Source organism: Lissotriton vulgaris, chromosome 11 (assembly GCF_964263255.1).
Source record: "Lissotriton vulgaris chromosome 11, aLisVul1.2, whole genome shotgun sequence".
In the NCBI taxonomy this organism is placed as follows: Eukaryota; Metazoa; Chordata; class Amphibia; order Caudata; family Salamandridae; genus Lissotriton; species Lissotriton vulgaris.
In genome coordinates this window covers 247,538,508-247,556,276 of record NC_141699.1, presented here as the reverse complement: position 1 = coordinate 247,556,276, position 17,769 = coordinate 247,538,508, and the positions used below count along the sequence as shown (strand labels likewise).

The window sequence follows — 17,769 nt, the reverse complement described above, 5'->3', positions numbered from 1 at the left end:
GAAACCCATCAAGTTGTTTGGTTAAAATTGGATAACACTAACATAAGTATATGTAAAGCACACGTTCACCCACAGGCATCTTGGCGCTGAATAACAGATGTTTATTGTTACCCAACTCAATGGCGCTCATTGTATCGACCTCGGAAGGATGAAAGGCTGAGTGGTCCTGCAGGATTTGAACCTGTGACCATGAGGCCAAACACAGGCCCCTAAAGTGGACACATTAGTCCACTAAGCGACCATATCTGGCTTAGTCTTTCCGACCCTGTGTTTTTTTTTACATGTTTGTACTAAGATATATTTTTTTTATCTTATTGGTGTTTTTCCACATCTCTTCTCTGGTCCTCGAAGGAAGCTGAAAATAACATAGGTTTCTTATTTAGTTAACGATGACTGTGCAGTCACATTTCAATCCCAGTGGGATAAGTAACCATGTACAATAAGCAACATACTTCCCTCGAACCATTTGCACGGTAAAACTAACAGATGCGCAGTTTTGCAGTTACTTAAGTCTCATTGTGATATAAATCTGTAACATTTACAACCTGTCAATACCCACGGCTATTGGTCTTTCGGCTGTGATTGATAACATGGAGGGAAACTCAGAAGAAAGTTCAATTATGCATTTTTCTATTTTTAAATATAAATTCAGAGTACAAAATAAATTGCTTTGGTTGCATAAAAATAAAACTCTACGAACCTTAATATACTGCACAAAACTAGCAGTGTACCACAATCCTCTTACGGTCCTTTAGCAGACCACTCTGCTGTCTGGCTGCCCTCCTGAAATCTAATTATACAGAGACTCAGCCATTGGAAACTGGGAGCAGGTCAACTGTTCGAGAATGAGGTCAGATATGATAGTGTGCTTAATTTGGTGTCGTTTTCAGTTCTCACCTCTCAGCATTTTCCTATCAGTTAATTGCACGGTGGCTTCCTTCTGTTTTCTGCCAGGCACCAGCCACTGAGCCTTGTTGAAAGCTGCCAAGCTTCCCTCCTCCCTTACATGGTCAAAAGATGCATTGGCATAATCAGACAGAAGTGCTCAGGTGGTCCAATTACCACCTTTTGTGGACCCTTCTCTTCGGCTCCTTCCATGTAGACTCTTGACTTTGTGTATCTGAAGAGCTTTTCTCTCCCTCTCAATGGCTGGTCATTGATTGTTCCTGAATGCTCTATTTAGAATAGTAAAATGAGCCACCGGAAGTTTAATTGCTGAAATAGCTGCACACCGCCTAGTGTGATTTTGTAACAATGCTGTTTACAAGTAATTGGGGAAGGCAATTAATATCTTTACAGTCAGTTCATCAGTGCCTTCTCTCGCCAATTACAGTGACAATATAATCACCCAGGCGATTCAGTGTGATCGTAGTTGCGTATTTTTGCCCACCCCGTGCGCTTCCCTGACTCAATTAGCGCAGTGTTGCTCTGGGCGATGCGCGTGATGCTAATGACCTCGTGCCGGACCGCATGGCTCCAACTCACCACCATCTGCCCGGTTATATGCTAATGATTCTCAGTACGCAGGCTCGTGGAGGGTAAGATGAAGGCAGATCATCTCTGGTGAGCATGTCTTCTCGCTATTCAAAGATCAGACGGTGCTCTTCAAACCTCCAAGGTTTCCAAATACAGAAGCCACCTGTAGGAAATGTGCGGTCGCGTACTGAGTCGAACATGCCCCAGTCCTCAGCAGGGTCTCTGGCGCATGATGATGGGCACATGGAAGTGTGAGACCCTTTAAAATTCCATTTCCCTGTTTCCCTTTCAAGTACTTACAGAAAGTGATCACATTCTCCTGTAGTGGCTTTGTGTACTACATTTGCATGGTTGAGGTATGCTTCTGCAATTGACAGTCATTGAACCAGATTCTGGATTGGGGGGTCTTGGTGATGGCTTTAGTTTGTGGGGCATAATATCATCCCAGGGCGTTCACCTCCTACAACGGGGTCTATTTTAAGAGACCCATTCCTTGATGACCCACGACCAATGGAGTGAATCTCAGAATTGCAGGAGTTGCGCCCCCTGCATTGTCTCCTCTCTGTTTAAGGCGAGAAGTTCTTGGTGGCCTAGTCAACACCTGTCTTGACAGGCAGAATCCTCCAGTTTGCTGTGAGTTCAAGGCCAAGTGCTGCATGATGTGGCAAATGGAGATCCCTATGAATAAATGGATAAGCCAGGCTTTGGCTCAATTTAAGGGAAAGGCGGGTTAAGATTTTAATTTCTTCCATTGTGCCAAAGTAGTGGCTAATTGCAGTGCAGTGTTAGTGGACTGGTCCCATTAATGTCTTTGATGCCATGATTTGTTGTATTTTTTGCATGTAGGTCTGTTCCATAGTTGGAATTTTCACTTCAGTTACAGCTAACAGTAGCATGGCTCTATGAACTCTCCGTCTGTACGCCTCATGCTTATTTGTTTTGAATCATGAATCTAGGCTTTGCCTTTTCACTCTGGTTGCCCTGGGAGCCATCTTTAAATTACCTGTCCATGCTCTTGGTGACTGATTAGGGTGATGCGGAAATGCTCATCCAGCCAGGTTGTGGATTCCCAATGAACATCTAATGACGGCCTCCAGGGATGTGTCGGAGGAGGTCCTGCCGCAGTCGCACTTGTTTGTCATTGATTACGCTGATGAGTGAGGTGGATGCATGGGAGAGCGGCTGCCTCCTGTGTTCCCATGGAGCTCTCCCTCGGGGGTGGGTCAGATAAATGTGCTAAACCATGCAGATCTCATTCTTTTGAGTGAGCGTATCTGCTCTGATTACCCTCCTTTCCACTCCTACCAGGTTACAGAGAGTAGCAAGCATTAATATTGAAGTATATGTTTCAGGACGTGCTGAAGGGCGTGTTGGTTAATGGGTGAGCCTTGCAGCCTTGTTGTTCAGGCAGACACTGCCTTCATGGTAACGAGAGGGACCACTTTATTATTTTACAAATTTCATATTGTAGAGGCCAGGCTTCCAGGAGCAGCGGAGCATTTAATAATGAATATTTTTATGTAGCACAAGCTTTGTTCACTGAAGGTGCTGTACATAGAAATATATGGTTTATGGCTTCTGTTTGAAGCCAAATAAGAAAAAAGTTAAGAAGTGATGGAAACTGGGATTCTACAACAAACAACAATTCTTTCTCTTAAGTACAGAGGCATATGATTATTTTTCCAAACACCAAAGCCTAGATAAGACATTACATTACTAGGTAATACGGTCGTCATTTTAGCTGCTAGACATGATTTCCTTCACTACATTGATTGATGTCTCAGGAGTTCCCTGCTCAAAGGTGGAATGTTGTAAACGGAAATAAGCTTTAGGAGACTTCATGCAAGTAAGTAGATAAGTTTATTGGAGAGTAGACAAAATGCCACATCTCTCCAGCTGACCAGACTCTAACTGACCAAACTGGAACCCTCAAGCCCTGATGACAAGCAAGAGAACATTACAGAGTTCTACAATAAGGATCTAAGGATAGACATAAAGGAAGGGCTAAATAGAACTGTGGACAAAAGAAAATGATATTTACAACACATCTCCTTCCCTTGGAGTTAAATGACACTGAAACAATAAAAATGGCTAACACAAATAATAATTCAAATAAGCAGGAGGTCGGCGAGACCTTACACTCCTGACATTGTCAGACACCGAGAAATCATTTGCATGTGAATCTGTATGCGAGTCTAAACCACTCAGATGATGTGAAGCATCACCATCACCTTCCTCCCTCCTACACCTTGAAGAATTAAAATTAACAAGATCATCTTGTGTTGATGACATATAACCACTATTGCACATAATATTGTCACTTTTCACAACATTCCTTGAAGTTCCCTTCTGATACAAAGCAATTCTTCTATAATTCAATTTTTCACCATTTTTTAACACAACATAGTGTGGATGGACCTGTTCAACAAAAACCGGTCCCCTGTATTTAGAAAGACCTTTTGAAATTCTACCTGGCTTTACTTTAACCAAATCCCCCTCTGATATTGAGACAGGGTACAATTTTTGATTATCATCAGCGGCTGGGTGGGGGTGGAGTCGACAGACGACGAGGGGAAATTAAATAAATATTTAATTTTCCCTCATCGTTGTCTGTCGACTCCTTCACACACCGCCCACCGCTCTAATGTGCACAGGCCGCGCCTTCTTCCAAAACGAGTTTCTCAGTTGGCACAAAAAGGAGCGCCCCAAATATAGAATTGTATTCTTTCTACCTTCACTTCTGGGATTTAGAAGTGTATTGCAGCTTCTAACATGTTGGCTGATGCGCCTGAAAGGCCGGTATGGCTGCCGCAGAGTAAGATGTGTGTTAGATTCTGCTTGACATAAGATTTCTGTTGCCCCAGCCAGACTAGTCTCTCGGGGACACAGGCCTGCCAGAATGCCTTCTGCTGTCCCTACCGACCGCTGTGCATCTTGTAGAATTACTTTCAGTCTGATGCACACAAGTAAAGTAGTGACACTGAATGGAAAGTGGAGGGTTGGAAAAAAAGGAACATTTGTAGGTATAAAACTTCTGGTTCAGCGACTGAGCTTCCTGGATGCAAACTTCTTCAACTTTTCTTAACAACTCAAGATGTTTAATGTGTAAGAAGCGGTCTGCGCTGCTTTATGCATGTGGAGCAGATCTAGCAACAGAAACTGTGGCAGGCAATCATACATCTGATTTTTCTGAGTCCTTAAAGCCCCAAAAAGTAAGTCGTTTGATTACTGGACAATATTAAGAATAGGAAGATTTGGGGGTTTGAAAAGAAAGGATACAGGATACCATTGACTTTACCAGGAGCAGCTCCTTAATTTGAGCGGAGGAGCGTCGTCCCACATTACCCAGAGCTTAAAAATAAAATGGTAAGAAAGTTTCTTTTAATACCGTTTTATTTTTCAGCAAACCGGCCTGAACTAAGTTTCACGACGGGGTCAGCATTGCCGAGTGGCAGCAGCAGTGAGATGTGCACTTTAAAAGGCGCATGCCCCTTTGGACACCCATCTTGGGCCCGACAGCCAGACATGTGCATTTTAAAATTCTCTAACTTAGCTGTATCAGACAGCTAGGTTAGAAAAAGCGCAGGCCTTCAGGGCTCTTAGGAGCGCAGGAAGAGTCTGATGTGTTCAGAATCAGAATCAGAAAAAGCTTTATTCGATTTTAGCAGCAACATAAAATCATAAAAACAACAATTATATATGGACCATTTCATAGAGATATAACAAGAAGACATTAAAACAATAAAATAAGAACATATATATATATGTGTGTGTATATATATGTGTGTGTATATATATATATATTTGTGTGTATGTATATATATATATATACCAGCAATTCCAACCACTTCCGTTTGTGTGGCGAAGCAGGAAATCAGACCGACCACAGCATATTCAGGCAAGGTAAAGTTTTATTTTTGTTCTTTCACAGCCAGCAAGACGCGTTTCGGGCTTCAGGAGCCCTTGATCATATATATATATATATATATATATATATATATATATATATATATATATATATATATATATATATATACATATATATATATACATATATATATATATATATACACCCCTCACTTGATGAATATGCTTTTCAACAACACCCTTCAGTCGTCATTCGAAATTGGCCAAATGCATAAAACAATGGCCAAAAGATTCCATTTATAGCTGCAAAAGCAGCAGTCTAGCCTAGCAAACCTCACCACCTTCAGTTACCCCTGTTTAATCAACCCAAACCTCAGGTGAATACATTTACATTTTAAAGGCAGGGAACTATTTCAAATACACTTCAGCCTTTCACTAGACTGCAAGATCCTAAAACGAACCCTGATTGTGTTTTTGCAACTGAGTTCAAATAGTCCTATTCAAATGATGTCTGTTTCAATCTGTCAGTAATGATTGACTCATACTGAATAAGTGAAGATACTGACAACCTTTTCAGTTGGACTTTCAAAGGGCACCCTCCATGTAAACTGGCCATCCAATAACAGAGGCCCGTAATGCTATACAATGTTTCTCCTAGAGAAGATTTTGAGGGTCCTTGAGGCGCCCTTCAATCGTGAAGCATGCTTCCAAAGAGGTACACTTCTGAAGTCCATGTTTCTTTCATGTTGCTGAATGCAAGCCTGTTTGCCTGAGCCGTCACATTCCAGAGCCGAAGCAGAGATCTGACAGTATAAAACTGCACTAAGCACCGCCATTTAGAACATTTCTCTGGGAAATCATCCCAGCCCTTGGTGTGAACGGGCTAGAGCTAGACCCTGTTAACATTTAGAGGGGTGAACAAATAGCGAGACAATCTAATAAAGTGAAATTCATAGAGGTGGACCTAGAGTTTAATAAGGTCAAATGCTTAAAAATTACTGTCTTTTTTTTAAGCCAAGTGCTCAACTGATTGTATTACAGCAACGCTTTTTATGGGGTGGGGGGAGTTTATATTGAGCAACTTTGATCCGAAGGTATCAGAGACCTTTATATGAGCACCAGTTGTGTTACAGACTGACACATACATTTTTTGTTAGGCACTGGGAGTGATTTGCCCAGAATCACAGGATGTTGAGCATCCCTGCCGAGACTCGAACCTGGTTCCCCAACTACGAGGTCGGCCATATCCCCTCCCCAAACGCTTAAGTTCAACCGCATTTAAAACACACCTTCCAGATTTGTGTATCTTTTCCTTCCCATGGCCGCAGCCTTGCTTCCTTTGAAATTTCACCCTATGCCTGCAAACCCTATAAGCAATCATCTAGAGCAGCGAATGAATGTTGGAGCCTTATCCTAGTGCATTCTAAGAGCAGAGTGTCATCCGCATACTTCAGAATTGTAAGTCCGTTAGCCAGTAGCTTGGGAGGAAACGCTCTTCCTCTAGCAGTTTTACTGTCCACATTGGCGATTTATAAGTTGAACCACAGGGGTGCTAGAACTCACCCTATTTCAGTTCCTCATTTTTGTTCCTTGGCGTATGCATTTATGATATCATGTTGAAATTTGGGCTAGAAGCGATAATTGGTATTATCGATGCTACTAGAAGAAATGTAGGAATATGCTCACTGCACCAAAATATCATCTTCTTGGCAATGACATGCACAATCAAAATGGTAATCTGGTGAGTGATGTCACTGTAGGCCCTCAAAACCCATGCAGACATCAAAGGAAGGATCATTCAGGAAGGTCTACTGCTTGTGATTATTAGAGATGCACGCCTGGCTAAAGAGAACTGATCTTTCTCTGCAAACGATGGCCCCTTTAAAAGGTCACCTTGCTTTTTTGATGAGCATTGGACAATGTGCCAGTTGCAAAGATCAAGGAATGAACTATTCAAAATCTCGTTATGTCATTGTCCACCTCACCCTTTTGCACAGCATTTATATCCGCAGGGTCTGTTAAGTGGGAGAAGCTAGCCTATGGCTGGACTGTATCTCTTTGAGGTCTGCTCGTTCAGAAGTTAAACCATACATTGCCTAATAGTGTTTGTGATTTTTTTCCTTTTTCCCTTTGGATTTATCACAATTGGAAACATGAAAACGACGTCATCAGGTTGGATTTCCATTGCTCTATAAATAAAGAAATATTTCCATTTCCAAACATCTGTCTGTTAACTTGCTTCTGGAGCCAGCACCTGGAGGAATGATCTGTTGGAGTGGACAGCCGAACAAATTGAAACGTTACCCCGTAAAACACGTTTTGGCAAACAGAGAACTCTCAAAGAATCTGAGACTATTACTGTTCAATTGAGCTGTTCCCTGGCATCTTCAATATTAAAAACCAAGCACAATATCTTGGAAAGACTGTGGTGGAGGGCATGTGTATTGGGCAAAGTGACTAGTTTCTAGCATTCCAAGAAATATTATGTAACAAAAAGGTCCTGACTAAAAGCATTTAATTTTTCCTCAGTGGACAACAACTTTATTATGATGGAGGACTTTGAGAATTCCTCACTTTAGTATATATTTAAGCAATTAAGGAGAAGCATTTACAGTTTCCGTTAAAAGATTCTCGATTACTGTTGTAAGTTTAATGTGAATCTGAGGGATACCTCATAGTGAGCAGAATTGTGCTCTAGTTCTTGCACATTGCACTCCCACTTTACAGTGAGAGCTACCTGAGGTTGAGCAATCCCATTCTGGATTCAGCTCTGCTTCCCAAAGCAGGAGAACATCAGATCAATGCTGCCTTCCCTTGAGACTCCCTGATTGCGGCAAGCTCGGGGTCCTGCAGGGCAGTGCCATTTTTATCATTGTGTTCATCTTTGATTGGATGGGGTATGAAGTGAAAATAGACCGCGAGGCACCAAGGGGTTCGAAAGGGGCAACACTTCTGCAGGCGTGCACCGTGCTCTGCCTATGAACAGAACGTTTGATTAATTTGTTTAAAAGTTTTGTAGAGGAGCCACACACCTGTCGGGCGGTACCCAAAAACTAGGAGTTGCACGAGTAAGAGGAAAAAGTATTAAAGTCAATGTAACTTCTCCCATTAGAGGGACTTGATACTTGGCTAGTGATTACTGGAAACTATTGGAAACTTTATAATGTTTACTAGAAACTATCATGTAGAATGTGTGGCTTTTTACAACTTTTCTGAACATCAAGGGGTCTGACTCCATTTGGAGGCACAGTGGTAGCAGGTTCCAGAGTGTGGACTCTCGGGTGAGGCAAGATCTTCCCCATAATGCTTTTGTCTTGTTTTATGGAGAGACCCCAGGTTCAAGGAAGTTGCCTCAATGTGTTTGGTGTTTCATAGGGTAGGATTTCTCTTGTGGGATTGTCTGGTACTAGTCCATTGAATAATTTGTGGGTTAGGCACATGGCTCTGAAGACACCTTGCTCTTGCCACTGCATGTATCTCATTGCTGCTGTAATTTTGTCAGAGTACTTAATCCACATATTTGGTGTACTGTGACGCTTTGCTCCATTTGGAGTTTTGGTATGATTGGAATAGTTATAACTTCATTATATATATGGTGAGAGAATGTGGCCTAGTGGCTAGGGCGGCCAACCTCGGAGATGGGGAACTGGGTTCGAGTCTCGGCAGGGAGGCTCAACAGTCTGTGATTCTGGGCAAATCACTTAACCTCCCCGTGCCTAACAACAAAAAAAAAGAATGTATTCATCTGTAACGTAACTGGTGCTCATGTAAAGTGCTCTGATACCTATGGGTCTAGTTCGCGCTATATAAAACTCTCCAAAAATAAAATATATAGTGTTTTTTCCACAGTTCTGCAGTTTCTTTGAGTTGTCACTAAGCGGTGTGACTACTAACCAATTTAATTATGTTCAATGAAGTCAATATTGAAGGATGAGTTGGCCTTTGCCGGAATTCATAATTGCAACCTTCAAATCATATCAGATGCCAGCGGCTGATGCCTGACTCACTGAGCCATCTTACCAGCCGGCATGTCTTAAATATACCCTATCACACTGCTCTCAGTGGGACGTCACCACTGCTTGGAATAGTGTGGCACATTACTTTGGGGCAAGTACTGGTGAGTATAGGAGCCACACTTAGCAGAAGAGTCACTTTGTGCCTACTTTGACCTTGCTTCAAGAATGAAGTGGGCTCGAAGGTGACACCTCAATCTTCTGAGGGGGTGAAGGGAAGTACCCAAGGTCTATGATGTGAGCCTTTAACATCATCCAGTCTCCCTCCTTTAATTGTCAATGGGAAGACACCTGGCCACAATCAAGAATATATGAATGTATGTATGCTTGTATGTATGCCTACGCTATACTTATAGAAAACCCAGCTGAAGGGAAGAGGGCTCCTTACAGGGTCGAAGGCAGTGAGATAATCGAAAGTGAACCTAGGAGATGGTTGTGAGTCGGAAGGTGGACTATTTACTGTTTTGCAGTGTAGTATTTTCAAAGAGGTGTGCCTTCAGATCTTTCTCAGGTTGAAAAGAGCAGGGACGGTCCAGGCGGAGACAGTATGTGGCTCCAGATTCTGAGTGCATAGATGGAGAAGGCATGTTTTCTCGATTTTTTTCTTTCTTCCACTCCGGTTGTCTCCAGTCTGATGGTCTCCTGGATGTGAGAGCGCCGCAAGCGATTGGTGATGGTGAACTTGTCAGCCAGTTAGGTAAAGGATTTGTAAAGGAAAGATTGTAAAGAGGTAAAAAATTGTCATGGATTAGCAGATGATACAGATGTTGCGCTGACCTTGAAAGTGGGGCTATTTGCTCTTTCTGCCTCCAAGGAGAATTATATTACTGTACTTTGGGAGGACTTTGCAGTGCCAATAATAGTGCTTTGACTCAAACTTTGTCTGTACATTCCGTCCATGGGTTCACAGAAGAATTAAATTGTCCTAGGAGGTGGTGAAGATGGGATTAGTAGGCATTCTGAGTGAGGCAAACATTCCTCTTCAATTACCATCTCATTTCATTAAGGGAGCATCATCTGCTCTAAGTCAAAAGCCCAGAGTAAATAAAAAAACTTCTCCCAGATACCATATGGATCAATATTAATATGAAGGTCAGAAATGTTCAATAATAAGATTGTATATAGCACTCATTATATGTGTCACAGTAAGTGATACACATGAAGCAATTTCATATACACATGAAAATGTTCTCATTTTACATCTTCCTATAACTTAATTATTGAGATTGGATTCATTTTGATATAACCCATGACTATACATCATTTTGCTTTTTTAAAATTTCATGTGAAAGTACTGCATCTGTTTTATTTTCCAAGAAATTGTGAGATCTGCGTTCTGCTGTTTGTACTGAAGCAGATGCATCCTGGGAGCTTTTTTTTTAATATACTGCACTCTATACTTCCCATGTAGAAAATAAATCGAGTGCTCCTGAGATTCATATTATTCAGCATCCAGAGAGTGGGGTGAATTATGACCCGAGATCCTGAGACGGCGCTGCCATCATGAAAATCCATTGCAGCGGGGCCTCTTACCAGTTCAAACGTGTCTGAATTTGCAATAAGGAAAAAAAATGATAATTTTCGGGTCTGTTTTCATCATCTAGATGCATGAGTGTGTTGGGCAGATGCCCTGTATTTCTTTGACAACCATTTTAAACACTCACTGTACACATTCACAGCGGTGTCGTTCTCTTTTGTTGGCACTGTACCATATCACGGAAGCAATATTGGCTTTATAGCGTCTCATCAGTAGCCGTGATTACCCGCCATCTTGGGTCTTCGCTTATTGCCTTTTGTTTTGTTACTGTCCTAGTTGAACACCAATATTCCTTTTTTTTTTTTACTTGTGTTCTGTAGCCTGTCACCATCATTGTGTGTTCCTTTGAAAAATTAGGTCTGATCAGACTAAATTAATTGCAAATGGAAACATATAGAGCAAATATAAGATTGTTTGTGTTAAGTGTTTGTTTTCTGAGGAGAGGAAGTAACATGCATTAAATTGCCCTTTGCCGTGGTGGCTGGGAGGCTGCAGACTTTGATGAATTGGGGTGCTGTAGTGAATGAAACATAATGGTCTGGTTATGCCTAACCAACCATTTATCTTACTGCTGTCACATGGTGGCTAGCAAATGTCAGTCCCTCACCATAGTTTGGAACAATAGATTTCCAAATAGCCTTTTAAAGAGAACATGCTCTCTTGCCTCACATTTGTGGAGGTAGGATGTCAGCGTGCATAGTGCCCGTTTTCACTATTCCTACCATGAGATGGCATCTGCTCAGCATGGGCGACGTGTGTTGGCAGAGAAAGCTGAGCTGTCATTATTGCTGTGAGGCGCTTAGAGACAGTGTATGTCACGTTTCAGTATAATGAGGAGGCCCTGTGCCCACTGCAGCTGGTCAGCCATGTTGTACAAAGGATTCCACTGCACTAACATACAAGAGTCTTCAAGCTTTAGGCTAGAACGTCTTGGAAGTCGAGGGCATTTTGTTCTTCACTTCAGGCGCTGTACTAGAGCAGCTAAGGAAGGGGATGCAAGATGTCTCAGGTTTGCCATGACATATGCATGCATTGCTGAAGGCACTTCTGATCTGACAGCCCAAATAGTGAATCGGGCCATCACACAATTTTTTAGGTAACATCAGTGATAATTTGCATTCGGAACAGTAAAGGTCGTCCTGCGTGCTGTGACAAGAAGGGATGTATGACATTACAACGCATGCTTTTACCACGCATGCCTTTACAATGCAGTTTTTACAACGCATGCCTTTACAACGCATAGTGCTTTGGGGCGCTGGATAGTAAATAGTTTAATTTACTATTCCAACTCCAGTCCCAGTGGATAGTAGGGAAGGTGTTGGATAGTAAATTAAACCTATTCCCTATCCTAGAGCGCCCCCCAACGCAATGCATTGTAATGGTTTGCGTTGTAAAAGTTGCGTCGTATAGGCACTGCGTGGTACAAGTTGTGTTGTAAAGGATGTTTCCCGACAAGAAGACTATCAAGCAGCTGCTGCTCAGGAATTCTCACCATGCTTTTATATGGCTACCACTTAAGACATGAACATTTACAAAATGGCCTGCTTGGGGCATGTAGTGGTGTCCACTGGCTCTTCTACCTGCCTCACACAGACACCGGGCATCTCTGGCAGGCTCCATTCACGAGGAAGTTTGAAGACTCATCCTATGAATAGACTGGTCTGTAAGAAACACTGAACCATGGCAGAACTGTACTCAAAGTGCATACCGAGAGGCTACGACTTTGTTCCCTCTTACATCTGGGTGTCCTTTCCCATGCTGCCTTTAAATAAACCAAAAACACCTTGTTCTTCAGCTACATATCCTGTGTGATCTCTCTTGATGTCCTGCACATGAGCTAAGAACTAAGCCTGGGTGGAGTTTTACTCTGCGGAACCCTGCGAAGTGCCAGAAAAACCTCTCCACGCTCCAGAGGCGGAGTCTGTTAAGTTGTACTGCTCGCACTGATTTGTAGAGCCGGGAGATTGCCCCGCAGTGTAAAATCAGCGCGAACGGCACAATGCATCGCCCCAGAGGGCGCCGTGGATTTCTACTGCTGGAGTAGACTTTCTACTCGAGCAGCAGCTTCCTCAACACGAATATCATATTTCTCAACGCAAGCGGCCGGGACCTGCCGCAACTGCCCGCATGAGAAATCTCACCAGGATGAGTTCTAACGTGTGATTTGTTCCCACAAGCCCTCGCCAACTTACCCTTGGCGAGTCGCTCAAGAGAAAAAACTCTGCGTCACGTCACATAGTTTTTTGGGGTGGGCAAAACTCTGCGAACTCCGCTAGTGGAGTGGAATTCTTCACCCACCCCTACTAAGTACCGCGGTTCATAGGTTTAAGATCTCTTATCTGCTGCTCTGCTGCTTCAAGCTCTGCATATTACTCTCTCTTTTGTACGTATCCTTTAATCTACAGATATACTTTGAAAATAGAAATGCTGCCCTAGTAAGTAATCTAAAGGAAAATTTATGCCAACAACTTATTTTTCCATTGTTTTCTGTAAAACACCCTGATGCCCTCTGGGACCTGGTGCTACCAATAAATATAGATCCATTTTAAATAAATACTACAAAGATGAAGACAAGAACTGCTAGCGAGAACATGTTATTCCTCCAATAATCCTGATAGAGGCCTCTGTCTCAATGTTTGTCAGGGTCCAGATTTAGACAGTAGCACTCTCCTTACAGAGGACCAGGTCCCATCCCATAATAATATAGTCGTCCTTGCATTTCACCATCCATCACCTGTGCTACGCAACTTGATCAAACTCGGTTCCTAAAGAATACTGAATAATGACTTCTGTGCCTGTTCGAGCAGAAATCTAAAGAGGTTGGTAGCATCATTCTCATAATCTTTGGCCAGATTAAATATACATTGCACTAGTGCAGTGCAGTTGTGCACTGACATTTGTTTTGACCGCTCAGTTGTAAAATTACACTCTTGAACTCACTGGTTGGTGCAAAGGTCACATTTGGACAGGCCAGTCTGCAAAACTGACGTGCACATTGTAGTATCACCTAATAGAATGCACTTAGGTTGGATTGTCAAATTTACAATTTGTCTACTTTTGATCGTAAATCAACCATAATTGATCCTTTCTTGACACAGGTTATCTTTTCTTTCTTGTGCTTCATTCTTTCTCGAAACCTATAAAATTCTTCCCCATATATATATGTAAGTTGCATACAAGTTATAATCATGCAATTGCATTCTTATAAGAATAGGATAAACATTATGTATGTGTTATTTCATAACTAGATATTGGCTGTATCATTACCAACTGGGTTGTAGTTTATGTCAATGAAAGCTCTTTAAATAATCGTAAATTATTTTTTAAATAGATGCATCAAAACTTGCTGTTAGCTGGCTTTGAATGTCATTAACCATGTCTCATGTGTGGAACATAGGCTGCTGAGACTATGGAAACAACCTTGAGAGGGGCATGCATTCTGATCTCCTTGGTATGAGCATTGCTTACTCAGACCTGTTCAACCAGACACAACAATATACTAAGACTAAGGGTGTGTATTCTTTCATTCACTACCCTTGCGTCTACTACATGATTCAGTGCAGTAACCAATGGCGGGATAAGCGCACTAGTCACACCAGAACACTTCCCAAGTAGGTCTCAGTATCCTTCCAACCAAAAAAACTCCCCTGTGAGGTAGTGTGCTATTCATCTGTTGAAGCACTTAGTTCCCTCGTCAGGGTATATAGCGCTATATAGATGCAACAAAACAATGTGAATTAGCGCGCTTGTTTATGTAAAGTGTTGGTCTTTGGCCAACATATGTCCAAGAGTACCAGATGTTCTCTATACCAGCATAACATCATTTTGCATACATTCGTCTGGCTGGTTCTCATTTGCATAGTCGGATCTAATCCTGAAAATGTGGCATGGATTTGGGAGTCATAGACTTAAATTGGGCCTTTAAGGTGTACTGATCTTGTTGCTCAGTCATACTCTTGTGAACTTTGCTGATTACTTTCGAAAAGTGCATCGTTTCCACTGAAAAGAATTGCCACTTAAATCGAATCATCACATTGCCAAGGTATGGTTCTGCAGGAGGAAATATCCCCCCAAACGTTGACCCACGTGAAGACATTAAAAAGTCTGTAGAGGCTGGCAGGCTGTAAAAGTCAACTACGTCTGCATTAACGCCATTAGACACGAGTCTGTGGCATTTAAAATGTGATATGAAAACAGAACAATCTGTATTTTCACACTATGCTTTATTGCGTGCTGTAAAAACACAAAAAAGTACGTCTGAAAATGTTCCAAATTTCCTTCTGGCAAATCAGGACACAGGAGGCTGGCTCGGCGAGCAGGGTCCTTGCTCTGAGGTAGAACCTTGGAGTCACGCGTGTGTTCTTTCCATTAGCCACTCACTACCTTGGTTTATTATGTTTCCAGTGTGAGCATCAGCCAGAAATAATGTGCACAGGATCCCAACCAAAGCAAACATAATGCAAACCTGAAAATGAAATGTATCCCAGGGCTAAGTTCTCCATTGCTGTTTTTCTAGCTCCGGAATGCGCCGTTTTGACTTGTTCTTTTTATATTTTGAAAACTCACCCACAGTCGGGACCTGTCACAACACTCGGCAGGGGGCACGTATCAATTATTACATGTGGTGATTAAATGCAGCCCCCGGCATGGATTTTCGATGCCGGTGCTGCAAGGAATAACAGCTCTCCACAGTCCCTGGTAATGCCCCATAATTCTTGTCAATCTGCGGCGCGCGCGTGCTGCTGCGCCATTGTGGCCTTCGACGCTTGGTAATTACCTCAACCTTAGAAATCGTTGGCTCTGGAAGTGTGGGGGGCGGGGTGGGAGGGGGCAGCGTGAGTGTATTGTTCAGAGAGGTGGTTTATGGGGGTTGCTGATGTAACTTATGCATTGCACTGTGCCCAAAGGGCAAGGGTTCAACATTGGCCACACCGATCTCACAGCACAAGGTTTCACCTCTAAACGTTTTCCATACCTACCTTATGGTTCTATTTGCCGATTCCTACATCCAATACTTTTTAAACCATATATATCAGCAGCAGAACGGTCCCTCACACATATATACGTGTGTTTATTACCTATTGGCGGTCGCCAGTAGGTAGATATAGTTAGGACCTATTTTCCATGGGAAATCCGCAACATTCTATTTGCAATAACTTTGGCGCTGGTTGACGAATCTTCGTGAAATTTTCAAAACGTACGATCAGCTCCGGTCCGCTCCTTTCCTGAAAGTTTGGGGGTGATTCATTTTATATATATATGCATACACACACAAATATACATATATACACACACACACAAACACATATATATATATATATATATATATATATATATATATATATATATATATATATATATATATATATATATATATATATATATCTATATCAGAGACAGCTGCCTCAGAACGGGGGTGGTGTGCAGGTGGGGGTGGTGGGTGAAAAGAAAATTAACGTACCTTCTTTGCCGCCACACACCTCTCCTCCGTCTGCTCGCAGCACCGGAAGCACCCAGGCTTCCGGATTCTCCCAGCCAATCATGATGCTGTCTGAGCAGCGTTGTGATTGGTCTGAGTGGCCTGTTTGGCTGCTCAGTCAGTGCCTGGGGAGGCTGGGCATGTTCTCCGCAGGGCTGTGCAACACAGCCCAATGGAGAACATACCATGTGCACATGACTATTTGGGCGGCCTTCAGAACCTGTCAAGCCGCCATGAGCACGTAGGTAGGAAGTGCAAACCACTCCTGCTCTCTATGCTGCGAACCAGCCCTGCCCGCCTGCTTGGAGTAAAGAAAAATAAACTTATAATAACTTCTTGTTATTATCATTTTCTTTTTCTTTTGCACTGCTCAAGGAAACAGTGGTGCAACGCTCAACCCAGTGTACCAAAGATTATTAGCGCAACAACACCGTAACACATTTTGGCCAGATAAACTGCCTTTTTCACACAAGTAGACACCATTTTTTGCAATTCTTAAATAGCATGACATGCTATGCACAAGACTCCAAACAACATAGAAAAACATACTATATGGTCCCTTTGCAGTAAATAAACATTGAAAATAATCACAAATGTATGATTGATGCAACAAAAGATTTAGCAATTCATAATTTGAAGAGAACATAATCTTATATTTGCATTAATAAATATTTCAAAAAGGCGCTGCCTATATGGTCACAGGATAAATCCGTTTAGGTAAATTTATGCAAAATTTGTCACTCCGATTGCACATAAATGGAAAATTACAAAGAAAATGTACCTGTGCAGCGAAAAGAAAATTCTGTATACTCCTAGATGGGTGTGTTGTTAACACAGTGCATGACTCAATCTCATCACCCATGTCAATATAGCAAGTTTAGTGATTTTCCATGTCACTAAGGTATGTTTTGCAGCAAATCGATCGCTCTGTTATCACAATATGTATTTTACTTTGATTCATACTTTTTGAGAGCAAAAAAAGGCAAAATACTCCTTACGTGTAGAATGTTTTTAGCAGGGTATTTATTGTCTGGCCACGTTTTAAATTGAGGAGACTTGGCTATGTTTTGTCCTTCAAATGAGAAAACAAGAGACACTGGACTCTGATACAAGAAATAGTGAAAATGTCCTCCCTCACCAGTATCCCTGCCAGGCCCGGACTGGCTATAGCGGGCACCGGGCAATCCCCCGGTGCGCCGGACGGGTGGGGATCGGTTTGGGCCCCTGGGGGCCGATTTTGTCACAGGGCCGTTTTTGCAGCATAACAAAATCGGCCAAAAACTGGCCCTGGCAAAGACGGCAACTCCTTCTGGGAGTCCAGGGCCAAGGGATTAGAGCAGAGCAATGCCTATGAGAAACATTACTGCATGAAACATTAGATATTTACATTTCCATAC

General features: G+C 42.3%; 1 protein-coding gene across 2 annotated transcripts in view; it reads left to right on the top strand.

Annotated features, from left to right (window-relative positions):
- The window catches only part of TTC28 (tetratricopeptide repeat domain 28), a 1,842,918-nt gene that overhangs the window by 768,546 nt on the left and 1,056,603 nt on the right, over positions 1-17,769 (top strand). The gene's annotated exons all lie outside the window — the stretch shown is intronic.